At 45.2% G+C, this 27,682-nt stretch overlaps 1 protein-coding gene across 3 annotated transcripts in view; it reads right to left on the bottom strand.

Annotated features, from left to right (window-relative positions):
• BOC (BOC cell adhesion associated, oncogene regulated) overlaps window positions 1–27,682 on the bottom strand; it is a 78,565-nt gene that overhangs the window by 46,931 nt on the left and 3,952 nt on the right. The window contains exon 2 of one of the 3 annotated variants that reach the window (XM_090056446.1): window positions 13,661–13,772. The exons of the other annotated variants lie outside the window; for them this stretch is intronic. The gene's annotated coding sequence lies outside the window, so the exon portion shown is untranslated. The remainder of the gene's footprint in view (window positions 1–13,660; window positions 13,773–27,682) is intronic. 3 annotated transcript variants of the gene reach the window in all.

The following is a 27,682-nucleotide window of genomic DNA, read 5'->3' as shown; positions in this document are numbered from 1 at the left end:
CTCTGCTAGACTATTTCTCCACCAACGATATGAATTATAGTATCACCAAGAGGCTGCTTGGCGATAGGTGCAGCAAAAGGAGTAGTAAATAATCTTTGCTTCAGAGAGCTATAACAGGGTCATTTCAAGGGATTACTTTCATCTAAAGTTGTATTCTTGCTACGTATACACATTCACGTAATCTGGGAGAACTCCCCCAGATTTGTTCTCCTGGTAGAAAAATTTACCCAGAACATCATGGACAGCTCTCCCAGGAGTGATTGAACTTGGGCTGTCCCCAGGTTATTTTATTCCTGGAGCCGCCATTTTTACTCAGAGTAAACGCCTTGATACAAGCATACTCATTTCTCCTGGGAGAGCAGGGACTGTCCCAAGAAAAACCAAATGTTTGCAGGTCGTGAACCCATCCACCCAGTCGTATCCTTCTTTCAAATCCAGCAACAGCATTTTACCTACAGGACAAAGCAAGAGGCATCCACCTCCTCCTGGAAGACAGGCCACAAGCTAATTACAGTGAAAGCCCTGTTATCTGGCATTTTACTAACCGGAATACTCTATTAACCCAAATTCTGGCAGGGTGGCTAGACACGCAGGGCAGGAGGGAACTTGCACATGACAGTGGCAGCCACCACCCTGTGCTGCCACTGCTTGACATCCAGCTGAAACATCCACCCTGTGCTACCGCTGCTCTAGCCAAAAGCAGCCGGCCTCAGGTAATTGAAATTTTTAGATACCCGGCACCCCCCCCATTCCCCACTCATGCCAGATAACAGTGCTTTTCCTGTACTCACATGTTTGTTTGTTTTTACATTGACATTGCATGCCCTATATTCACCAAGGTTGTCTTCTCCCATTCGCTCACCACCATATCATCCCCATACAATGAACGGTAGAAAAAGGAGGAGACAGAGAGAGGTGGGCAAGTTGTAGGGATAGGAGATGGATACATCAGGAGGGAGGGAATGTGAAGGAGACTGCCAGGCTGGGACAGGGGTAAGCGACTGAAGAGAAGTTGGTTCCATCCAACCAAAGGATAAATTTCAACCCTCCTCTTCTCCCGACTAGAACTGCTCCTCACAAGCCTTTCTATCTAGCTCCAAGGCAAGAAAACTGTGTAAGAAACAGGCCCCATAAAGTGTAGTGCTCTGAAATTCTGGGTGGCGCTAGGCAGGCTAGCACACTCGCCTAAGCTACAGCAGGAGCATTTTGACCCACAAACAGCTGAGAATGAGGAAGGTGCAAAGGTAAGTTTAAAACCATTTTTGTTCCTTTTCTCCCTGGCCCTAGAGTAATGCACAATCTTATCTTTTACAGCAGGAAAAACTCTAGAAGAGCAAATATCTTCCTCTTCCCTCCCAAAATCCCCCTCACTGCTGGTACAGCATTCTTTTTTGCAGCCAAGCAGCGTGGAATGAGGCAGGATCCAGGCTCTGGACTGGGAAGAGAACCATGCACCCACTCCAAATGAAGCAAAGGAGCTAACAAATGATGGGGGGAACGCAGCCAGCATGTTGGGATTTAGCATTAGGACTGGGAGACAGTAGCATTTGTCGGATACAAGTCCAAAAATCCATGGATGTTCAGGAGGATGACAATTGGGTGGGGTCTGGACCCCACTTAAGCTGTATCTACTACTGAGTTCAGGGGACATGTTTCTGAACCAAGCAGGCTAAGAGCATCATCCCCTTTGTCATCCACAGTTGCAGTGAGAGGAGCACAGGGAAAGAATGGTGGTACCTTTCCCCGCCCACTTGGAGTCATCATCACCAAAGCACAGATGTGCCTGTGGCTTGGGTACATTACTCAGGGCACTGCTTTTGTTTTTCATTCCTGTGCTTTTCAAACAAAAACTAAGTCTTTACGTCTGAGGTTGCGGCTTTAATTGCCTGTTGAGTTGGAGGGAGGTCAGAGAGGAGACAGGCCAAGGAGGCACAAAAGAAACAATGCTGGGCAAAAAGCCAGCTGGGCATGGGAGGAAATGGAGGGGGCAGGAAGAAGAAAGACAGAGAAGAGGAGCTAGAAGACCGAGAGAGAGAGAGAGAGAGAGAGAGAGAGAGATGGGTATTTGAGTTGGAGCGTGGTACTTCCCATGACATTGCCTTGTGGTCTCAAACACCAGAGAACCAATGAGCAAAGAGAAATCAGCTTTGCTTTCTCAGCAGGGCTTGCCACAAAGTTATAACCACGTTTCACAAATCTGAGATTCCAATTTTTTCTCTTTCTAACGAAGGCTGCAAAGGAGACTTTTGTAGATGCTTCACAAAAATAGCTAAGCACAGCTTGCACCACATCTGGCTCTACCACTCAAGAGCCTAATGGTTAGGGCACTCATCTGGCTTACAGGAGACCCTGCTCTGCCTCATTCTGAGCTTATTCTACTTCAAGTAACTGCCCTTATCACTAGGTAGCCAGCTTCTCTCTGGTCCGAAGCATTTACTTTTCCATAGAGAAATCAATATTGGGCAGAGAAAGTAAAAGAGTCTCTCTGTCCAGAAATGCCAACTGTGTCCGTCTTGGGGGGGGCAGTAGGATTCCTGCAGGCCTAGCTGGTAAGCTACTGTGTTACTAATTAATCATGATTCACTCAGGGACCAGCTGATACAGGTACCTAGCTGCTATATAACAACTTAAGGAGCACAGGATAACACTTACAAAACCACAAAACTAAGAGGAGGAAAGAATCAATACAGACAATCAACTGCCCCAAGACGGACACAGTCAGTTGCACAAACACCCATGTCACGAGCTTTGCCCGTCAGCAGCTAGGGGTGCAGGGCCCCAGAACCCCCCTGCACCGATCTCCTCAACAGCTGGCAGACTTTGTGGCCGCAGCAGGGGCTACTGTCCCTGCAGCTTTCACCCTGCTGTGCCTTAACAGTGTCAGCCATGGCATGAGTTTTGTCTGTCAGCAGCTTGAGGTGCAGTTCCCCCCCAAATCCCTGCACCAATCTTCTTGAAACTTGGGAGGTTTCATGCTTTCAGCAGAGGCTACCACCCCTGCAAGTTTCATCCAAATCAGACAAAAAACAACAAAAAGTTATCGATATTTCATTGATTCCCCATTATACCCTATAGCCAGATCTCCGATGCGGTTCTGAACCACTTCGGAAAGCTCAAAGAAACCAGCACTTCGATCCGGACGGGTTGCTCCAGGTGCCAAAGCATTCAAAGTTTCTCCGGATCTGAAGCACGGTCCAAAGCCTCGCACAGCCCTACTAGCCACTGCCTTCTGTTTCATTAGCAATGGACATAACCTGATGCAAATAAAACATAAGATGTCAACCAAATCAAAAAAAGGAAACCACTTACTATCACAAACTAATACCACCAGTTGATAAACACATAAAAATACTGTAAAAACATGTTGGCTAGAGGACAAAGTATTGGACTTTGGGTCAATAACTATTTTTGAATCTGGTTACAGAACTTCTTGTTTTCAAAACAGCTGAAACCAAGTACACTACAGAATAAGAACCAGCAGTTGCTGATGCTTTTGAAAAATAAGCCTAAGGAACCTACCCCCTCCTCTCCCATTTTTTAAATATCTCCATTGTAGTTGCTTTGTTTTGTTATTTCTTTGCAGTTCTTAATGTTGAGTAGGGAGCAACGAGAGTAAAAATCATAAGGTCACAACAGGGAATCGTTTTGAACAAAGCCAAAACGAATTTACAAAAAATGAACTGGTGTCTCTCATCTCCATAGGAAATCAGGTTCTCTTACCCAGCATGGAGAAACCTTGGGCAGCTGTTTTAAATTTTGAGCCTTTTATCAGCATAAGTGTTTGTTAACTATAACTGTCACCAAACTAGTAAAGGAATCCCTTCAGAACCAGTCATCCGGTCTATAAAAAGTGACCAATCTGCTGAAGTAGCACTGTCCCAAAACAGCTGGGAACTAGTTCCTGGTCATTTTTGGCACAGTTCAATGATACCAGTAATGTAAAGTAACATTGCTGTGACTCAATAGGAACAAGTCCAGAAATCACAGCAATAAATGTAAGGGTAGTTTAATATGGTTAATATCAAAATCCACATGGGATAGCAAAAGGAGGCAGGATAAGTGTTCAGCAGGGACACCAATACAACATTTAATATTCAGGTGGCTGGTAAAGCCCAATCTTATTTTCCTTTGCAGATTACTTTAAATTACTTTGCCTTTTGAGTTGGGATTAAAATCAAGGATTTTGGTTTCAATAATATTTTTCATCAACTCTAAACCACTTTTTAAAATTGAGAAAACCTAAAGGAACATGGGAGTAAATAAATAGCTTCTGACTCTGCCATGCACAAATGGTACTGAATGGTCTGTCATTAATGTTATAAGGGTAATGATGGCTATCACATGAAAACTATGCCAGAGGTCAGCAGGAAAAAAAAGAGAAAAATTACTGCCCATAAACAGTGCTCTGGGAAATTCACTGGTTCCAGTCCAATTCTGCTATTCCCTAGCTCGAATCTCTGGACGGGTTTGAGCCAAGCTACTCAGAAGCTACTGATCTCAACACAAGGGTAACTGGAGAAAAGTCCCATGATCTGTGCTATTCAGAAGGTCAGACTAGATGGTCTAACAGTCTCTTTTGGTTTTATTAAAATCTATAATTGTCCCTCCTTTCCTGTCCTACCATGACTAGCATGTTCCTTAGGGACACCACAGTTGAAGGACCTGAGGTGAAACTTGAAGGTCTGAAGATGACAGTGTTCTCAATAGTCTGTGATTAATTTCCATTTTTTCAAAAGATCGGGTGGAAACTGCATTTTCTTTCTTTAGGACACAAAATGATGTGACCTTTGCCCTGCTAGCATAGTTATGAACAGCTCAACCTTAAAGACAAAACCTACACAACAGGATAGTGGCTGAAACAGGGGTGGGACAGACAGTCCTAAAAAGGCAGTCTTCAGAAATACAAGCATGTAGATTAGCTGGGACAGCAACAATGCTGGTCATCATGAGTGTGTTACCACATCTGCTCACAGATTTGTGACCAGACTTCATCAATACTAGTTCCCTTACACAGGGCTGGATCCCTCCACACAAGACCCAGACTTAAGCCTACTTCAGAGAAAGGATAATATCAGGTCATGAGTGGCCACATCTGAAAGCACAGAAATAAAGTGAGAATGGCCCAAAGTTTACCCAAGCCAGACCCTGGAAAGAGAATAAAAAACAAGCAGGAAAAAGGTTGATCAGTTACATAATAATAAAACTAGAAGGGGAGAAGTTAGGACACTACATACTGACGGAGAGAGATAAAGAATAAGCTAAGTATGGCTCAAGTATTACAACAAATACTTTGAATCAATCTTCACCAAGGATGAAGCTGCGTAGGAGGATAATAGTATGGTATCTAATCGGAATGAGCAACAGAAAATACTGTATCTGAGGCTCCTGGCACGTTACATTTCTGGCACAACTAACATGTTAATCATGTCATAAATAGCAACATGCCATGTGTTCATGGAATTTATGGTGTCATAAAATGTGAAACCAGCCACAAAAATATTCCTTAAAAATGAGCTTTGTGCCATCTTTGTGGCTGGATTATAAGTGACCATGCAGTACGCCCTCATCCCAAAGCTGACAATCAGCTGATTGTCAACATTGGAACCTGGGCAGCTCCAGGCCTGGAATCTGGCTGGGGGCTGCTCTGGTTCCAATGCTGGCATCACTCTGTAGCCCTTGCTATTTAAGGTGCTGGGTCCCAGTGAGCCTCAGGACATGGGGCAGCTCCGGGATCTGGAATACAGCCCTCCCCCACCTAGTCCTTAGCATTGGATAGGAGACTGCCTTGGGTCCAAACTGGGACCAGGGTTGTCCAGCACTGAATCCCACTACTCTGCTGAGCATCAGAATCTGGCACTGGGCAGCCTGGGGTCCAAGACAAAGCCGTATCTGCCCAATTGGCAGGATCAGGCTGCGGGCAGGTCCAGGTCCTCTTGTCCTCTGCTTTAACCCTGGAGGATGCCAGATGTACATCTGGGGATGAGGGAGCTTCTCACTCCTAGCTGCAAGCGCCAGCTTAAAGAGGTGCCTGACTTTAGTGGCACCTCTGGAAGCTCCCCCATCCTCAGCTGTATAGGCCAAGTGGCTTGTTAAAAATGGGCAAGTAAGCTGGGGATGGGGGACCTTTCTCCCTACCCATTCATATGTGTCCCTTCAAAAAGTGCCCATGCAACCAGGTGGCAATAAGGGAACTTCCCTATCCTCCACTGCATGCACTGGACACCTCTTTAAACTGGCATGTGCAGCTTCAATGAATCCATGAATTTGGGGATGGTGCCCCATGGCTGAAGAATAGCACTAAACAGAGGTATACTACCTCTATTAAAAATGGAGGAGGAAAAGAAAGGGAGAGAGAGTTTTGACATTTAAACCTTTGTTATAAAAATGTTAAAACTAAAGAGGTAAATGTGCAAAAGTACATGGCCCCACTAAGGCTGAGGGTGAAAACATTAGTCAGTAAAAAACTAGCTTTATAATCAGAAATTGAAGCCTCTCCTGATACCTACACTCCCTTCATTCAGTTATAGGGTGAAGTGTCTAAACTCAAAGTAGACATATGCCCAGGCCAGGAAACAAGAGATGGAATGGCATTGTCAGAGCCAACTTCTGCAATCTGGTTTTTCGGCTTGTCAGGGATGTCATCTTGGCCCAGCAGGAAACTGGCCAGGAAGTGAGAGAGGCAACTACAGGACCACTAGTATGGTCTTAGAACAGATACTGAAGGAAAGAATAAATCAAGCACATAGAGTTAACAGAATGAGACAACATGGTTTTATGTAAGGAAAATTGCATCAGACTGATCCAGTATCCTTCCCTGACAGGGAAACCACTTTCTTAGATAAGGGCAACTGAATGAGTATAACTCAATGTAGGTTTAAACAAGGCCTTTGATATGGTTCCTTTTGGAAATTATTAGCTAAAATGGATAAGATATGGATTAGTGTTGTAACTGTAAGGTAGATAAGGAGCTAACAGGGAGATTACGGTGCAGTGTATTGAAAGAGGCGCTATCTGATTGGAGAAGTTGTTTGCATTTCTCAGGGATTTGTGATCCTCAGGGATTAGTCTTGGGATCCATCCTCTTTAATATTTTTGGCAGTGACCTTAAGGCAAGAATTAGATGTATTCTTGTGATATCTGAAGAAGATACAAAAGTGGGAGGTATTACTAATACAGAGATAAAATTATCAGACAGAAAAAATTAGATAGTCTAATAGAGTGAAGTAATGCAAATGATATCAAATTAACCATAAAGTCACACATTTAAGGGCTAATGCCAGGAATTTCTGCTGTAAGATGGAGGCTCATGGTATGGAGACAATGGAAAAAGTGACCTTGAAGTGGTCAGTCATCATCAGATTATCATAAATTGCCAGTGTGATGCGGCTTCGAAATGGCTAATGCAATTCTATGATGTATTTTTAGAAGAGATAGGGAAATATCAGTAACACTGTAAGAGGTATTTGTCAGACCCCATTTAAAATATTGTCTGCAGTGCTGGTTGTCTATATGCAAAAAAGAGCTATTTAAATTAACAGGTCCAGAAAAGGCCTATGGAAAGATTTAGGAGAATGAAGAATGTATCTTATATATGAGGAAGATAAAAGAGGCGGGCTTTTTTTTAAGCTTATAAATAACTTTTACGGTGAACAACAGGGGAAAACAGCTATTTAAGTTCAAGACAACACTGGCATAATATCAAACACGTACAAACACAAACAAATTTAGACTGAAAATCAGAAGAATTTTAACTATTAGAGGACTGAAGTTCCAGAAAGGCCTTCTGCATCAAGTAGTAGAGATAGGAAACCTGAATTCCTTCAAGGAGTTGAAATAAAAATCTATGGAAGGGATAATGCAATAGGTTGGAGATGATCTTGGCGTAGTAATCAGAGTATATAATATATGGCTTCAAGTGTTTGATATCACCATGGGGGGGCTGGCAGGAACTTTGACCTCCATGTAGGTTACTAATATATATGAAATATGTCTGATGATCTCATGTTTCAGGACTTCTGGTTGGATACCGGGTAGCTAGGAAGAATTTTTTCCCCTATTGAATACATTTGTCTTCTGAGGTTTCTTTTTCCACCTTCGGTTGAAGCACTGGACATTGACCAGATCTAGAGGTTGGTATGCTGGTGCTCCTAAAAGTACAGAGAAAACTCTCCAGTGCCTGGCTACTGTATGGAAGAGAGACCAGAGGAGACCCTCTTGTGGAGGCTTTTGAAAACACTGTTGCACGTGCATGCAAGAGGCTGGACTCACTGGTTCATGGAGGCCTCTTAACCACATGTTCCAATGTTCCCTTAATGCCAGAGAAACTGCAGGGCTGGCAGCAAATGTGAGCTTCCCACACGTCTCCTGCTGCAGATAATGCAATTGGCCTGTCTGCTGTAAGGCTTAAGAAGATACACCTCTCCCCGCACCACCTCCACGCATGCACACACACTTTTCAGAAATGACAGGTTACGTTTGTGCCTGCTGTAGTTCACACTCCTGCCAACTGCTTTCACTGATCTACAGCAGCATCAGGAGGAAAATGAGATCGGTGACACTGCATTCTCTGGCAGATGCTAGTCACTCCTTGCATTGTAGAGCACTGGGATAAGTTAGGAAACCCTGTGGCCCTACAGCTATCTAACCTGTCTTTTCCTCCTGATATACAATTTGCCTCTACAATTTCAATCAATCAGAGATCAGCAAATAGCCGGGGACTCAAGTTTGCAGGACCTTCCATCTTCACCTGTTCAGATTCAGACCAGACAGCATAGTAACTGAGAGGAACAAACTGCAGGAGTGGATGCACTAGACCCAAGCATTAGTCTGGATTATGCAGTGGTGAAATTGCTAGTCAAGGACTGGGGAGATCAGAGCTCAACACAGATTTCCCATGTCACCCTGGGCAAGCCACTTAATTCTTCTGTGTCTCAATTCCTTAACTTCAAAATGGGAATAGCAACACACCCTTATTTCAAAGGGGTCCTATGAGAATAACGACATGAAATACTAAGGCTATGAAGGACAGGTAAATACCTTACATAGGCAGTCAAATCTAATATCCCATTGGTCTGCCATATTATTCAACCCAAGCTCAGGACCTTATTTCTAGTAGTCTTCAGCAGGGGTGATGCATCATGGGTGTTATGGAGCACGACTGACAGCCCAGAGGTTGCAAGTTAGAGGCCACAGCAGAAGCGCTTATGGCGTGGCCTGTCAGATCCTGATGAATCTGCAAATTCTGCTAAATACACAAAAATGAAAGGAAGCCATCCTCAGTAGCTAATATTTAGAATAAACATTTCTTCCCACTTGTGTTGTGGGGATATATGTAGGTGGGAAAGGGATTCCTCCATAAAGTAGTTTGGTCCAATAGCTGAAACATCAGTGGGTGCATCTACATAAGATGCTTAATGCTCACTGGACTAATTCTACTGTGCATTAGCCTAGCTGGCAAAAACCCTGCTAATATGCAGTAGAGTAGTCCAATGGGCGTTAAGCATCACACAAAAAGTGTTTATCTGTGCTAGTGTGCAGTACCACCAATTACAGAGCATTAAGTTAATACCTGTAATAACAGGTACTAAACTTAATGCACTGTAATTATGGCGCATTAATGAACGCGTAGACTATGGATCTATTCCTTGTCCTGCAATTAACTTGCCATGTTACTTTTGGCAAATCACCTCCTTCTCTGTCCCTCAGTTTCTCCACCCCTTAAAGGAAAATAATGAAAATTATCCACCTTCATATTATGTTTTGAAGTCACTGAACAAAACGTACCTTATAACAGCATGGTGTTATTCCTGTTTAACCTGGAACACGACATGCACTAGCCCTTGCCTTAGCAAGCACAGCTGCTAAACCAAATAGATCGTTAAAGCCCCTGGTACTAATCCTACTATTACTCATGTTGTTCCAGGGTTCCTGAACAGCTCTGAGGCCTCATTACACTAAATACTGCATGTACATAGACAGGTAGACACACTCCCTGTCCTGAACCACTTACAATGAACAATAAATGACGCACAAAGCAAGATTTGGGAGGTGAAGTGATGTATTTTATTAGACCAGCTGTATAGTTGGGAGAAACGTTAGACGAGGTTTTGGGCTTCAAAAAAGACCCAAAAAACTAGCCTAGTATCTCTAACAACTATAAAGTTGGTTCCCACAAAAGATACTAAGTCACTTTTTCAAATCTGTCTCTTATACATTCCCTGGACTATCACAGTCATAACATATACAGTAGAAGAATGATAACACATGACATGGAGGAGTAGCCAACTGCTTTCCCCTCCTCTTTACACTTTTTCCCCTTGACACTTGTGTGCTCTCTGAAACAGACCCAAGGAGTGAGACGCTAAGAGCATCTCTGCTGGCTCTTCACACAAGCAGCAGCAGCAGCGGCTCCAGCTTGAAAGTTTGCTTTCCTTGACACACAGTTTACTTTCTTCATTCCCCACTCCCACTCCTGCCACTTCCCCCTCATTCCAAAAGATCTTTCAAACAGACTTAAGCTTTAAACAAATAAGAGTTTGGAAAGCAGCAGCCTGCTCCTGTTTCTCTCCCCACCAGCCCCTGCTTTCCCCCCCTTAGAGCAACAGTGCAATGAAGCTGGCAAGAGCTGCATGTGTATAGAAAACAAACACGTGGAGCAGAGCCAGCTGTGAAGCTGGATTTGGCATAGGCTATTTACAAAAGGAATAAAGCATGCAAGAAGGGAGAAGAGCAGTGGAGAAGGAGAACAAAGTGGGGGCATATTTCACTGTATTCAAGAGCCCCAGCACTACTTCGACTGTGCACATAGATGTGGACACAGGTAGATAAAGGACTGTGTAGTTGTGTACAGTCAAGGTGGGTTGAAACACATCTTTCCACCCTCCATTTGAAGGAAGCCTCAACTTTGTGGCTCAGACCCAGCTCTAAAAGCCCTGCAAAAAATGAATCAAAATCTCTAGATCCCCCACAGTGGTAGGCAGAACCACTGGGCACACATCTGTGTGTTGTGAATGCCAAGGGAGTACAATTGCAGTACTTCCAGTTGGCCTCACACCAACTTTTGGACACATGGAGGGGTTTTGCACTGTGCCCTTTCCATCTCCCCTCACAATAATCTCAAAATGTAACTACACGAAAGACAACATATGTTCCTGGTTTGGGTTGAAAACTTCATGCAACGGCTGAATTCCATATGGTTTCCACCCCAAACTATAAAATGAGTCCAGTCAATATGGAAAAGGACAGGGTACAGTTGGAGAAGGGTAATGGATCGTGTCTGCTTCCTGTACCTTCCTCTGCCTTTCTCCCCACAGAGGAACACTGGGTTTTCAAACCCTCTGCACAACGTTGAAGAACGTTGGCTGGAGAGAATCAAGTTCTTACCTGATCCTGGGCTTTATACAAAATATCCCCCCCGGCTGCCACCACCCTTCCCCACCCCCAGTCTGCTATTCTGTTCCTAGGGCTGTAGGACAGATTTCTGCCCCTTGCTAATTATTGCTCATTAAATGGCCAGGACCATTTCGTCTTAGGTGATTCTTCCCCAGGGTGGCCTCAACATAGGCTGACAACAAGCGTTTGCTTAAGTAATGTTTTTTACATGGTTTAAGTTATAGATACTTGATCACAACTGGGGAGTAAAGCTGCAAGCTATTTTTCAGGACTGAATTTGCCGCAGTGCTAAAGTGCCATTAAAAGTGAATTGACATAGAAAATTTGACATCCTTTCTTCTGAAGGTATTTAGGTATGTGTCATGACATGATTACAGCAGGAGACGAGGACTCTGGGTAGCTGGATTCAGTTCTTGGTGCTGCTAAACTCATTCCATAGCCTTAGGCAAATTAATTCTCCTTCCTGCAATTCCGTTTCCTATTCTGCAGAATGAAGATAATACAGACCAGCCTCACGCAGGCACTGAGATCCTGGGGCACTCAGATTCTTGGACGAAAGGTGCTAGACAAAAACATAGCATCGTTATAGTCACCACTTCCCTACAGCCCCAAGATTTCTGAATTAGCAGAACTCCACTGTCAGCATTCTGGCATTGCAACCTCGAAGAATGAATCAGGCAAGGAAGGGTGGGATGATGATTACAATGGAGAAAAATCAATGTGCAGCACACACAAAATATTGTGGTTATGGGAGATGGCAACCAAAGGGCGAGGGAGGGAAAGGTTTTGCTGACAATGAAGGACAGGGCAATTTAACAGAGTTCTGTCAGACTAAACCATCCCTAATCACAGACTCCAGAGAAAGTGTTTGCCAAACAAACACTGAAGCATCCAGCTGGCAAGAGCAAAGTAAACAGGAACAGTAAAATCAACAGGGTACCGTTCATAAATGTCATCTGATTGGCTGCTACCTTCCAGCCATGCACATAGGCACTTAGGTGCCTAGCTGTTGTGGGCTGACGCTGTAACTAGAAAAGGCAGACCCATCTTTAAAACTCTGCTACACAGCTGGCATTCAGTGCCTGCAAGGGATTTTCAGTAAGCACTGAATTTGTTCAACCAAACCCATAAACACTGCAGGCAGGAAAGGTGTGGCCTCCACCTGTGGAGTGCTAGAGCAATCTCCCTCCACAACTTTGTTCTCAATTACCACCCTGGGCAGGTGGAAAGGATTAGCTGATATAGGGTCCTTTCCTGAAATTCTGCTTTGGGACTCCTCCAAAATAATGCCTGCCCCTGTTCGGTTGTGAATGTCACACACTGCTTGTAATCCATAGTGGCTAGAGTGCCAACTGAGACCAGGCACTGGGCATGTAAATCATGGGGGGCACAATCACCACCCCAATACATTTCCAATCTAAAGCACCAGACTAAAGGACAGGAGGGGACGCAGGCACAGAGAGATGAAGTGACTTACCTGTGGCTACACAGAGGGTGGGTGGCACAGGTAGGAAGAGGACCCAGATCTCCTGACTCCTAGTCCAGAGCCCTGGTGGCTGGATCCTGTTAGCTTCCTGTACTTTCCCCTGCCTTTCTCCCCAAAGGGGAGCACTGCATTTTCAATCCCTCTGGACTATGTTTAAGAACGCTGGCTGGATAGAAGTATGCAAGACCCCAGGGGCACTGCAATGCCAGTGTTTGAGAAAATGTCCCTGTACAAGTTACTGGCTACCCTACCTATCTGTTGAGCTGAAGCATCCGAAGTGTTATTCCACAGGGAGTCTGTAGCAGACCTCCCTGAGCACAAGAGGTTAAACTTTGCATGTTGTACCAGAAGTGGGAGGTGAAAGGAGGGGAAGGAGTTTACAGTCCTGGCTTGAAGTCATTGACACCTCCTTTGAGCTGGGGATTGTGTTTATGTACTAGATGTTCATATGGGGGGATTAAAAAAGCTGTTTTCCCTTTAACAGAACAAAGAGATTTGTGGGAGTTGAGATCTCTGCTGGTCCCGCAAACAGGGTCTTCCCAGGTTTGTTGAACAGAGATTTGCCAGGTTTTATACAAAAAAACTTTTGTATTTTATGCATGCAACATTGGTCTTCCAAGCATCTGAGCTGAGAGGAAGAAGGGGTGGGCTTCCTGGGGAGAAATCAACCCAGGTCAAGGAGGAGGATCTCTATAAACAAACAATCTGACACTCAGGAGCAATCTCTGGGTTTTAATTGGAAAGGAGTGAACTGCTACTGAGTCTCGACATGTGGATACTCACTCTTCACAGCGTCTTAACAGAGGGATTTCTCTTTGATGACTCCTCTGCCCTCCAGGTCATATTGTGTGACGTTCTTGGGGCAGTGAATTATATGCCAAGTGATACTTGTGATCTGAGACAGAAACCATACATTAGAATCTTCCAAAGCATGTTTTCCCTTCCCTTTTTGCTCGACTGATTTGCTGCAAAGAGCCTGGGCAGTCAGAAACAGCTGGAAATAAAGAGGCATCAGCCCCATGTGACTGGCCAGTTTCATGCAGATGCCAACAAGTGCTCTGCACACCACCTCAGTGCAAATCAGATGCTCAAGAAACAGGACACCTCAATACTGATTTTAGGATTGTGCCAAACTTTCTGTGGCTTGGGCCATTATTCCTGAACAGCACTAATTTGAGGTCTTTACTGGCAAGAAGATATGGAAGGATAAGGCTCTCTACAATCACTTTAAAATGTCCAGAAAGCAGGATTATCTTCCTTACAGAGAAGATGAGGCATGCAGAAATGAATCATCAACTTGACCAAAATTGCACAGACCTGGAAGTGGAGACCAGGAGCCCTGACTGTGAGAAATTGCTACACAACCAAATAGATGCCTTGTTGGTTAAGGTCAGCAGCAGCAAGGATCTAAGATTTTGCATGACCATGACCCAAATGAAATACCAGACTTGGTGTCTGGCCTGTGGAAATATCTACTTTGCATTTCTACAGCCAGGATAGTGTGGAATACAAGGCAGCACAGTGCCAAGAGCTAGGCTTTGGGTCTCCCTGTTCTAATGGAAGCAACTCTTATTTTGGAAGGCCAAGGGCTAACTCCAGAACAACCTCAAAACTATGCTTTGCTTTCCCAAGCAAGATCTTTGGTAAGGTATCCACCTGGGAGAGGACACCCCCTCCTCTACTTCCCCCCTCTTTAGGGCTCAGAAGAAAGCATCTTGCTGCCCAACATATTCCTCAACCAGTTTCATCTTGGTCCAAACACCTCTTGTGTTTTCACACTTGCCAACACACACTCATACACACGCACATGTGTGTGCGCGGTAAGAGAGGGTGTTACAACTGCATATAAATTACCCATAGTGGTAGGGAAAGATATGGCAGGGAATGAAAATTTTTTAAGTAGCCCATGTTATCTTGAAGTCTGGATCAAATGGGTCACAAGAGAGGAAACATTCCCCAGTCAAGCTTCCTTCTCCCACGGAGAGGAGCCAACTGCTTCACATTCTCAGGTCTGTACTATATCACTTCCAAATACCATAAACAACATCTTTTTCTTTTCAGCTCCGACTGCTCATCTCCTACGCATACACCCTTCTCTTTCTTGGTCCCCCCTCTGCCTGACTTGCATCCCACTTCCAGTCATTATAGTTATGATGGATGAGTAAACAAGGTTCCCACCACCACCCGAACCCTGCAGATCTGGGAACACAAACCACCATCTCTGCTGATCATTCCTGAGGCTGAAAACAAGAGGATTGAGTTTCTTCTTGGAGTTAGGAGGAGCCTGGAGCATTCAGAAGCAGCCAATTCTTCCTGTGCTCTCCTCCCCAAGCCCTTTCTCTTACACCAGCAGAAAACCTACTTTGTGGCATTGTATTGATACACCAGAAAAAACATGCGATCACAGCCTGGCTAACATTTGGCAAGCTAGCTAAAAGCAGCCATTTTCTAGATTCTTATCCACCTCCCTCTGCTCAGAGTCCGTTTCTCAATCCTGCACAGCTTTATGAACTGATGACTTTAGGAAGTTACGGTATAAAGAGGATGGTGATGGCTAGCCTGCCTCTGTGTCTACCAAGGACAGGAAAAAAAGCAATGAGTTTACATTACAAGAAGGAAATTTTAAGTTGGAAATTAGGAAAAATATTCTGACTTTGGTTAAGCAGTGGAACAGTTTACCTACAGAGGTTCTGGAATCTCCTCTAAGGAAAATTTTAAAGTTCAAGTTAGACAGATAGTTTAGACAGGGATGCCCCTGCCTTGAACATAGGTTTGGACTAAATGACCTCCTGAGGTGCTTTTCAGCCTCCTTCTTCTATGACTCTATGGCACTTGGGCAGTGGTGCCCCCATGAGAATGCATTCTAATGTTGGATACACCCTGGGCTTAGCCAGTGGAGCCCAAGACACAACATCCAGGGTCACAGCAAAAGGCCAGGCTGGCTCCTATCAGAGAGGAGACTGGAAAAAACCCCACACAAAAGCAGCTAAAGCAAAGCTTAGAATACAGAAAGGGCTGAATACAGAAGGTTGGCCCAATGCAGAACCAAGAGCAACCCAGGGGAGCAGAAGGGAGGAGGTTAGCAATGGTTTTGTTCCTTCTGTGAAAGAAACTTGGTCTTCCCTTCTCCATACCAGCACTTGCTTCACTGTGGTGCCTGAGAAAGAGAGGAGACCAAACCACCCACTGTTGGTCTTTTTATGGGATAAACTGCTGCTTAGAGGGGACCGCAAATTTCCCAGTGAAACTTCCAGATGGTGGGAAATTTTGATTTTTCCTGTTTGTTTTTGTCTGATCGGTCCATCAAAATTAAAATCAGTCAAATTAAAAAAGAAGTTGCCTATAAACTGGAAACCCTGCTTTTGGACAGCTCTGTGGAGGATGTCCCCATCTTTTGGGTAGACAGGCACTCTCTCTTTTCTACAAAGCATGAAGCTCATCTCAGTCAGGAAGAAAATCTCATGCTACTGCTGCTTTGACAGTCCAGAGCTTGGAGACATCACTGCCTTCTACTTCTCTCATGACATTCCCGGGTCCATCCTACTCCCTACCACATGACTTTACCTTTCTTTCTTCCCAACGCAAGTAGCCCCTTTCTCCAGACCCAAAACAGGTCTGCATCTTCTTTCGATAATTCAAAACTTATCTCCCAGTCTCATTTCCACAGTAGCTCTTTCCTACCCCAGCTAAGACTCTCCCCTCTCCTACCACAGGAACAAAAAAAATATGTAGCCCAGGTACACCCAGGGGTGTGTCCTGTCCACCAGTGGAAGGGATGGGGGTCAGGCAAGAGTGCTGTGAGAGGGACCTGACACCTGGGAGCAGTCCCCTCTCCTCTCTACAGTGCTAGGCCAAGACAAAGCACTCAACTACATACAAATTTATGGCTACAATAAATAAATGAATAAGAAACATTAAATATTAGTATGCAATACCTTATACAATAACCTGCAATCAACATATTACACCACTTCAAGGGACTGCAAAAACATGTACAGGGTGGTTCACAGCATATGCACAGAATAAGCATTAACACTTTGGAACAGGCAAGTCAAGGCATCAACACAAACACATATGAACATTAAACTTAGATAAACCCAGGTAGGTTGAGGGAGCAATACCATAGACATACACAGGCAACAATAAGAGATAAGTTCCAATAATATGTAATAAACACATATAGGCAATGAAGACAGATAAACCCATATAAAACTCCCTTAAGGAGAACCCACAACTATATTAACCTCTACAGTACAAAACAACAATCACAAAATATGGGGGTGCACTCAGAACCCCACACGGTGTTCCCTGGAGCCCCTCCCCTTGGGGCGCCAGGATATGGATACGCCCCTCCCACGATGGAGGAGGGTGGAGGCTGCAGACCCTCTGTGGCAGGAAGCCACCTTTGTTTCTCCCCAAAATCTCTGTGCTGTGACAATGTGATTAGGATGGGCCCAGCAGAGGAGACGCACCTTTACCCTCTCTCTTTAGGTAACCTGAGATGGATACATTCCTGAGGGATGGGGGAAACCTGTTCCCTCTGCCTACGTGACTGGTATCACATACCTGGGTGAGGGGCTTCTACCTGATGGGCTAGAGTCTGCCCGGCAACTAGTGATGTATTTCAAATTGGTTGGCCGACAGCCAACAGGTGCTGGCCTCCATTGGACCAGGTGAACGAGGTCACAGGGGCTATATAAGTTAAGACTGCCCAGGAGGAGGGGGCAGCAGCCATGTGGGGGACTCAGACTTAGAGAGGAGTTTACCATCTGAAACTGGCTCTCTCCCCCATAACTCATGAGTGAGGAACGGCCTGCCTCCAGAGGGAATCTCCAACAGCCTCTGGATGATATTTGTGATCTTGTTAGATATATAGCTGGCAGTAACTCAGATGCTTGATCAAAAGGCTACCTCAGCCAGACTGTTTTGCTCTATGGGATTTCTATGATATTGCTCTATCTTGTACCCTATTTTCACCCTACCCCTGTAATCAGTAAAGTTTGCCTTTGTGACCGGTGTAGGAGACTTATTGAGGGGTGGGTCTAAATTATGTCTAAGAGGTCCCTTAGGTCTGCGGACTAAGGGAGACTTTCCTTTTTGGCCCCCAACTTGGGGAAGCGCCCCAAGTGCCTGTACTGGGTCAAGTACCCATAGGACTATTAGGCCCGAGTTTCCCTGAGGACACAGGGCCAAGACAATCCTTTCTCGGGGTGGTGGCAGCTTACATTCCCCCAGGCTAGTGAGCGTGCTTCAGGAAGGGGGCCAGCCAGATGCGAGGCACCCCTAGGGAGGCACTCGGAGCCTGGAAGGTGGTCAGGTGCAGGATGGTGGGTGGCACAACACAGGAGTGCCCCCTACTGGCCTGCCACACCCTCCTCTGCCAAGCCCACTCCCCTGCAGGACCCGCTTCCCCAGCAACTTCCGCTCCAAAGCAGCCAAGGCTTATGCCCTGGTGGTCAGTCCTGCAAGGGCCTCTCTCCGTCGGTGCTTCCAGCTCCTCTTGATGGCCTGATGCCACACACTGGGCACCCAGGGTGCTTCCACAGGAGCTGAGCTCTTACTGGCTCCGGTTCCCTGGCCTCACTGGGGGTCCTTCCCTTTCCCAGGCACTGCTCTGGGCCCTGAGGCTCTTATAGTTTAATGCAGAGCCACTGCGGGGCTTCAGTTATTTGGCCTAGAGCTGGTGCTAACCTGAGCAGCCTCAAGTTGCTCCTAGGGCCAGCTCTCCCTCCATGCGCTGATCTGCACACTGGTTGGGGCCTGAGCAGTCTTAAGCTGCTCCCAGGGCCAGCTCTCCGTGTACCAACCTGCGCACCAGGTGGGCCCGAGCAGTCACTTGCCGGGTTCACAGGTTAAAGCTGCCTCGAGTGGCTCCTAGAGTCTGAGCGCTGGGTATTGATCTGTGCACCGTCGAGGCTCAGGTGGGGTCCTGATGACGGTAGTCTCCAGAGCTCCTCTCTCCTTGCCGTCCCTCTCTCCCAGCGTTCTGAGCACGCTCTCCTTTTATACGCTTCAGTGGCTCCACCCCTGAAGTTCTCCAGACCTGGCAGGGCGCAGTCTCTAGCCAGGTCCAGACTGCTCCTTGCCCTCTCCCTTTGGGGAAAGGGCATGGCCTGGCTTACCCTGGCTTGCTTCTGATTGGTGGATGAGCTCCACCAATAGGAATTGCAGAATCTCGAGCCCAGGAGTCATCTGGAGCTGAAAAGGTAAGTCTGCTGCACATACATAAGAAGTTTGTATCCCATAGTCCTTCCCCTTCTCCCACATGATCCCATATACTTTTGCCAAACTTTCTCCCATATTTCTCAGGCATAACCAAGTTGTACAGCAGATTTTACAGAGCAACTCATTTCTAGGGTAGTAGGGAGGGTCTGTGCCTGTCACCATAGCCAACTTTTTTTGTTTTAAATATTTCAGATGTCAGCACAGCAGGGAAAGCAAATGAACATCTGTCTCATGGCAGACCTGATACAAAAAATGGCTCTGCAACTCTTCTGGCCTCCATGCTAATCTGATGGCTAGTAAAAACATCTATTGAACAAGTTGTCTTTGCTACGTATATTATGATAACACCTTGGGCACTAAGAATAAGACCTATTGTGCAAACTATCCATGTCAGCTAATCCAGACACTGAATAAGCACAGAGCAATAGGCCAGGCCTCCACTGAAGAGAACCCTTTCTTGAAGCCTTATTTTACCAGGATGGGGCCTCAATTAATCCCATCAACTCCCAGGTGGACGTTACTCAGAACTCCAGAGCTACTCTCCCCCTGGGCTCACAGAGACCTCGGACATGAGTTACAAAGGGTGCGGCTACATGGTTCATTAACACGCCGTAATTATGGCACATTAACTTTTATTACAGGTACTAACTTAATGCACCATCAATTGGCATCACTGTGCATTAGTGCAGATGAATGCTTTTTCGTGATGTTTAATGCCCACTGGACTGACCTACTGAGCATTAGCATGGTTTTTGCCAGCCACACTAATGCACAGTAGAATTAGTCCAATGGGCATTGTCTCATGCAGACATGACTAAAAGGGAACTAACTTCACAACCAGATTACTTCAGGTATTATAAGAGTCACTTCCAAGCTGCAGACTATCCCCTGCCTTCTCAACAAATAGGCCCTATTTGTTTTGAAAAATCCAATTTGTAGGAATTCCTTTTCAAGCTATTCTGAACAGATTGTTTGCCACTTTGGACAGAGACATGTTTAGGGAATGTCCACTCCCTGGGCTGAAGTGTCAAATCACTGAAGAGTTAAATGCTAAGATTTCCTTAAACAAAGCTCTACCCAACCCAGAGGCCAAGGAACACAAGGATTAGCAACATACTATTATCAGTCACTGATTACCAATTCTTGGATGCCCTAAGACAGGAGAAACAGGAAAGAAAGAAAATACAAATGTCCATCTATGAACAGATACACATTGCCTTCAGCATAGGAGATTCTTACAATGTCTTCTTCCACCTATGGTGGTAGACGTTTCCTCTGCTGGAGACAGAACTAGAACTCTTTAGGGTTGCAAACTATTTTTTCCACCTCGCATGAGCTCTGGCTACAGGGCATTATCAAGAATATCACTAAAAAGACTGTCCCCATCGCAGATGGTACCTCTTTGACACCCAGGAACCACTCACTAAAGGCAAACCCAGGCGACTCCCAGACAACAGTCCCTTTGCAGAACACAAAATGTGAGACACTCCCAGAAACCAAATCAGCTAGGACTGATCCCTCCTCTACCTGGCTAGTGAAGCAGAGTAATGAACCTTTGGTACTGCTGTTGTTTCTACATTTGTATCCATGACAACACTAAGGTCTTAGTCCAAAGTTCTGTACAAATCGGAGGATAAGAGACACGCTCCTGGGGAAGGCAACATCCAAATAACTTTGAAGATGTTTAACAGATTCTCGGGGGGGGATTGCCTTCCATGCAAAAGAATCAAATACCACCAGGAGAAGAAACTATCACTATGCTGTAAAAACTGTCTATGCCAGCTAATCTAGAAACTGCCCTGATGGCAAGGGTAGTAAGTCCTTAGTTTACAGTGGGAATCTGGTTTTAGGCTTAAGCATGGAAAAGACATCACATTTAAAAATTGGTAAAGTGTTTTGAGATCTTTTGGGATGAAATACCATATTAAATTGAGAGGCAATGGCATGACCATGATGCTATATGCAATTCAGCAGGTGCCATCTTCTACACAAGGAGTGGGTGAAGTAGTCTGGGTGAGTAGTTTGGGATGTAGTAGCCTTTTCCCCCACCCAAAAAGAAGAGACCGAGTAATATAAACAGGGGTCCAAGATACATTTCTGTTGTAAGCTCACTAGCAAAAACACAATGCTAATTCTTCCCAGTGCACATGTATATTTCATGCACATACTCTGTGGCCATCTTGCTCCATCATCTGTTTTTGACAGGTTCTTCCAAAAGCTGCAGGTATGGCCTCTCAGTTTCAACTGATCCATGATGCAAAGGGCATCTGCTTTGGCTCCTCAGGCAGTCACAGTCACATTACCAGGAATCCCTACTGCACTGAACTCTTAACCTAGCGGACCACTCAAAATGGCAGCACTGACAAGTAGCAGCCTATTCACCAGACACTGCAGATAAACCCCTTGGCCCACACCCAGACCTGCTGCAAGCAGGTGCAAGTACACTGGCTTCAGCAGAATTCAGCTCTCTTGGGCCATGTCTGAATTTGCCCTTCGTAAGTCATTTCCTGCCTACCTTTTATGTTATTTTATTTTTTAAGAGAGGAGACAAAAACAAAAACTTGACTATAACAGACAGACTGGATTCAAACCACGCAGTCCAAATCCCACTTGGATATGGCCAGATTCCTGAGATCAACCTTGCAAGAATTACTCCCTGCCTTTGATTCCAGTGCACGAGTTCTGTCAATCGCTGTTCAGCAGAACCAGCCCTTACTTGTCTTGTTTGGACTCTTGCCCCAAAATCAATTACAGTTGGAAGTATGACTGAGGCTGCATGTTTGGGTCTTGGAGGAAACCCGGTGGGCTATCCTTTACTGACAGCTCCCTCCAGTACTTCAAGAGAGTTGCTGTCAGGGGCTCTAGAGATGAGCCCCAGCAAGCCTTTCTCAACTCAGGCAACAGTTGACAGGGCACAGGGCCCTCAAGGTAAAAACATTTTTGCAAGCTACTAGCCAACTGCCCATCAAGAAGGGGGGGGGAGGGGGGGGGCAGGGACAGAGCGTCACCATCCACCGGCCTGCACTGTCACTGCTCCTGCCTCCAGCCCGGTGCGGCTCTTGGAGCACTCCGCTTCATTGTTTTAGATAACCAATCAGAGTGCAAATAAAGTGTTATGGCCAGACAAAGGCTTTTATAATATTAGAATTAGGGGGAATGGACCCAGCTTTCCAAGCATAACTCCCTCATCCCACCCCAACACCTGAGTAGGAATTTCTCTTCATTTCTATCCACCAGGTTAGTGTATCAGTGCTTTCTTTGGTACACTCTGGGCTCAAAGGATTAAGCTCCAGTCAAATGATCCTTTGTACTCTCAGTGAGAGTAGCTCTTTATCCTTCCTCTCCTCCCATAGCATGCTCTGAGTTGCTGTCCCATCCTTCTCTTTTTCATAATACAGCTACTTGCTTAACGTTGTAGTTACATTCTTGAAAAACGCGACTAAGCGAAACAATGTTAAGCGAATCCAACTGCATGACAGCAGTTACCTACTAGCAGGCGATGGCCAAACAATGTTATAACCGAACATTGCATGACTTTAAACATGTATGTTCCCTAATAGATCAGTGACGTAATAACGAAACTATGTTAACCAGGACGACACTAAGTGACAAGTACTTGTACAACATGCTCCTGCCTCGGCCATAAGAGTTCCAGTGAGATGCTGCCCTCCTGCAGCTGGGGGGGGGGGGAGGAGTACAAGGCCTACTAGTGGTAGGTGATTACCAGAGTTTACCTATAGTGCACATTTAACAACTTGTGCTTTTGGAACAGAAGGATCAGGATAAGACCCATGAGAAAGAAGGGGTGGGATATTTAGAAAAAGACTGCAGTATCCGTGTTTGTTACATGACTTCTCATAACTCCTTGCCATACCTCAGCTAGTTCTCTCCCATCAGATGGTTCCCCAAGGAAATAATAGGTTTCTTCCATTCCCCTGTGCCCACACACCCATCTGTCTTCCTTGAGACCCCAACACAACTCTTTTCTACTTTCTCTATGCTGATAAAAGTATCAGGGCTAGGGATATGTGCTAAAGGCAACTCATGACTAGAGACAGCTCTGAGGCACAGCTCCAGAGAGCCTAAATCAAAACCTAAGTGCTAGGCTTTGACCACCTCTTCAGAAAAGCAGCATGGCCCAGTGGGTAAAGCACTGGACTGGGAGTCAAGTGACCTGGGTTCTTCCACCCTCCATCTCTCACCTGCTGCATGACCTTGGACAAGTCATTTCATGTATCCATGCCTGTCTTTGTTTTGCCCCATCATATAAAATGAAGGAGGAGGAGGGAGGGTTGGGAATGCATCTCACCTCATAGTAGTGTAATGTCTAACACAACGTGGCTGTGATCTTGGCTAAATCTTCTAGGCACTACCGTAATACAAATAATAATTTAGGTTTAAAGTAGAAAGGGAAAAACAGACCTCTCTTAGGCTTTCATCTAGAGAGATAAGTTAACAAACCTCTACTTATCTTAAATACTTCAACTACGCAAAACTGGGTTACGCTCACATTTTTGTGGCTGCTAAAATTTTTGTTTGTTTGCTTGGTTGGTATTTTTTAACAGTGACTCTTTGAAGTGGCTCAGAGGTTTAGGATGTCCAAAGTAGTCCCAGGGGAGGTGGATTAGAGGGCAGAGTGCAGGTTAGGTGGTCAGATGTGCATGATAAACATAACTTGCCACTTTGCCAGAGATACTCACCTATTTACACTCAGATTTCTTCCCCCTCCCTGCTAGCATCATAAGCTACCTTAGATACAACTGAGGAGAACAGTAATAGATGCAAAAATGGAATAATAGTGAAAAATATACCAGCTGAACCTATGGTGTATGCTATAGACTTGATCCAGCTTTTAAATGGCACAGAAATCAATGGAAACAGGGCCAGTATATAATCTGTAATATATGGTGTAAAAGCAATTTATTATCAATAAATGACTCTCTGATCCACAGGAAGTGTCAGGGCTACACAATACAGCAATATTGAAGAGGGGGTGTTAGGAGGATACATTCATTAAAGTATTTGTAAAGCACAGTGTAACCTTTTGATTGTGTCAGAATGCAAGACAATTCAATGTTTGCAAGGCATTTGGATACTACAGTGAAGGTGATCAGGTCTCTATAAGGTCATATGGACAATGACACAACTTTTATCTGTGCTTGTTAAGAAGTGCTGGGGTGTCCCTCTCTTCCTGGATGTAGGTCTCAGATACAAGAATCCATGCTGTTGCCACCTGAAGTTTACGCTAAGACAACTCCCTCTGCTTGGAACAGCACCCTGGGTCAGTTCACAGACTAACACGTGCTCCTACCATGCTTCCTACTGAGAACATACCACACTGGTGCTTCATACTTGTTTTCTAAGTGAGTTTCAGGAGCTGGGTGGTTCAGATCAGTTCAACTGGCTGGGAGATCCAACTGCTCAAAAGACCACCCCACTTGCTGTGTGACAGCCAAGTAACGATGAGCAGGAGGCCTCCAGCTAACAAGCTCCTGACTTTAACAGGGAAGCGAGCTGGCTGGAGTTTCAAAAGCACCCGAGGGATTTTGTGACACAAGTCTCCTAGACTTTCAACAAATGATAACGCACCTCAGATACTTTTTCAAATCCCACAGGGTGCAATATCCAAGAGCGTTCCTTGGCTTTGGAACTCAACTCACCCTTTTAGTTTGCTAGAGCATGGTCTTGCTACCCTAGAGGATTTTTCTAAAACTAAAGACCAGAGACCTTTGGCTTAAAGGAGGTTCTTCCTGGCAATGGCAGACCTAAACTACTGGCCAACAGTCCCTTTGCCACCTACAGTTGTACAACATACCACATATGTGGGGGGTGAGGGTGGCACTCAAGCCTGTGACTGCCCTTCAGTGGATGGGTTGGAGCAAAGAGTTGGGGGAGCTCTTTCGGATGGATGAAGGAAGATATTCATAATCCAAACTCCTACTGGCTACCGTGTGTGCACGTGTGCACAAATCCTTGTGGCACAGATCCTGCCAGATTATTCCCAGAGTGGCAGTTCCCTGGGGAGGCGGCCTCTAGCACGTATTTAATAGAGGCTTTGGATTTTACAACACTAAGGTTTCAGATTCTGTTTTAGAAAACATTTTCTCTGGCAACGGGGCTGTTAATGGATTTGATGTTTTCTCACTTGCCTCCTCCCTCCTGTCCGTCTTTAAAAGTTTGGCATCAGAGGGCTTCTTTGAAGATAAGGCCAAATTTGCAATTAGGGAGGAAAACTTCATGAAGCTAGACATGAAGGGATGGAAAGGAGGGAAAAACAGGAGTCTCTTTGCTTGTTGAGATACACAGCGTCGGGTACATAAGATTACAATGGCTCCTCTGTACCTCCAGGGCCCAAAGCCATAAATTTCTTGCTCTGCTGTTACCTATACTAGACTCCTGGATAGTCCTACTCACACAACAGCTTTTCTATAGCAGGACACCCACTTTGTGCTCCAAATCTAAAGGCACTGCACAAAGCACATGGAGTTCCCATCTCCATGGCACAAGTCCCTGACCATAGAGAGGGGCCAGTCACATTGCCAATGGATGGAGAGTAATTTCCACCATATACTAACAGTGGTTTCTATCTAAAGAATGACTGTGGCTGCCATAACTTTAGTACCTAGTGGATTTTATCCTCAATCTGTCCTGTGAAGTACAGAAGATGCAACTGTATTCATTTCAGAGGCAGAAAATGGAAGTTCACAGCATTTTGCACAAGGTCACACAAGAAGGCCATGGCAGGGCAGAGAACTGCCAAGATCCCAAGCTTGTTTCCTTACCATAGGGCCATCCATCATCTCAGTGTAGGCAAGGGTAGCACCTGCTTTGTTTGGAATTAGCTTTAGGCTATATCTATATTAGTGACACAAGCACCTGGGTACAGACCCCCTAACTCAACATCACATGACAAGGCAAAAGTGGAGGTCGTGCCCAAGTCATTTATAGCAGCGTCTTAAAGGATTAAGCTCTGCTTGGGTCAGTCCCACTCATAAGGCTGTTGTAATGTGCTTACACACAGTGCAAGTTCCCATCATATATAGCAGGCCCTTATTTAGCATTGTGCATTGGCTCACTATCCTGTCATTTTTTGCCTGCCAACTTTCAAAGGCACCATCCTTCATTATGGAAAAAAAACAAACAACCCCAAACCCTAATTTCAGGCAATCTGAAGTGGTTTGGAGAAAATAAAAACAACCTAAATGCTTCTGTCTCAATGTTAGAAAGTTGATGACATGGTTCTTAGAGGGATATGCCCCCACTCCTCCCCTACCCAATTGTCATTATTATAGCAATCCCAATATACCAAAGTTAGACTCTAACCTATTTAGAAATCTTAGCATGACAACCAATCAATAGACGTCAGCACCTGAAAGTGTGATCCACACACCCCAGAGACCCTGACTTTGTACACGAACAAGATATATCAAGAGCCAACCTCTTGCCAGACTGAACCGTGGGTGTCGACATGGAATTACCACTGCTGGGGTTTGGTTGAGACTTACTGCCTGTTATAGGCAAACAACCAAACTCCTCCAGGGAAGGTGGACCAAGCAGGATATGCCGATGTCTTCAATCCACAGTACAAATGTTATAGCCCCTGCAGCTCATAACTTGCATCACCTTGGCTCTGCTATATTTTCTTAGAGGCAGAGAGTTCTGTGCAGTTTGGAGTGGGCCTAACAAGCCTACATAGTCACTAGACACAATAACACTGCTCTTGTCTGAGGAGTGGCCAATACCTCCCCAGGGCCCAATTAATCCTTTAGTGGGTCCTAGGCAAACATACTCACGGGCCCCCAACTGAAGATGAAATTTTATTATTTTTTTCTGCTCAATAATAATACTATGTAAAAGAAGCACAACTGGCCCCATCTTCACTTAGGGCCCTATGCATGTGCCTAGTATGCTCATGCCTTAATCCGGCCCCGTACCTCCCAGCAAAGACTCTGCAAAATGGTTAAGAGCCAAATTTCACCTCTGCCTTTTCTTCTGTGCCCTGACATTCTGCCTACTGAAAGGAAGTATTTTGCATCTGAAACCCAGTTATATGCTCCCTGAAGCCCAGTCACTCCCGCACTTCCCGCTGTGGTCATATAAACCCTGCATTGTTTTTTCCTTAGATGGCACTATAAAAATACAACAGGAGCGACAATCAGGGACTGGAACCCTGTTGTGCCAAGTGCTGTGGTTGTGTACCACTGGTATATGCAGCAACCCTCAACTCAGACTGTTGTGTTTATCACAGCTCCATATGATCACTCATCTGTAGACCTACTCATCTGAGGAATATCTGCAGGCAATCTGAATGGCTTTTACCAGCATCTCCAAGGGCCTGCAGTTCCACTAGGACAACAAGGAAGCAACACGATGGTAAAGGTGTTTAACCCCAACACAATGCCCTTTGTTTATTGCCAGCATCCTCCAGAATACCTCATCTGGCACTGGCGTTCATATGGTGCTATCTACCTTTGCAATCCCCTACCAAGTCTTCTGCTGCACTAATGAATATGAGCAGTGCTGGCGTTCATTACTATGCACCATGAAGTTCACTCAGATGCAACTGAAAATGACATCCCA

This window comes from Crocodylus siamensis, chromosome 1 (assembly GCF_052110815.1).
Source record: "Crocodylus siamensis isolate JL-2025a chromosome 1, ASM5211081v1, whole genome shotgun sequence".
NCBI lineage: Eukaryota > Metazoa > Chordata > Crocodylia > Crocodylidae > Crocodylus > Crocodylus siamensis.
Note: the sequence above shows the minus strand (reverse complement) of the source record. Positions and strands in the feature narration are given on the sequence as shown.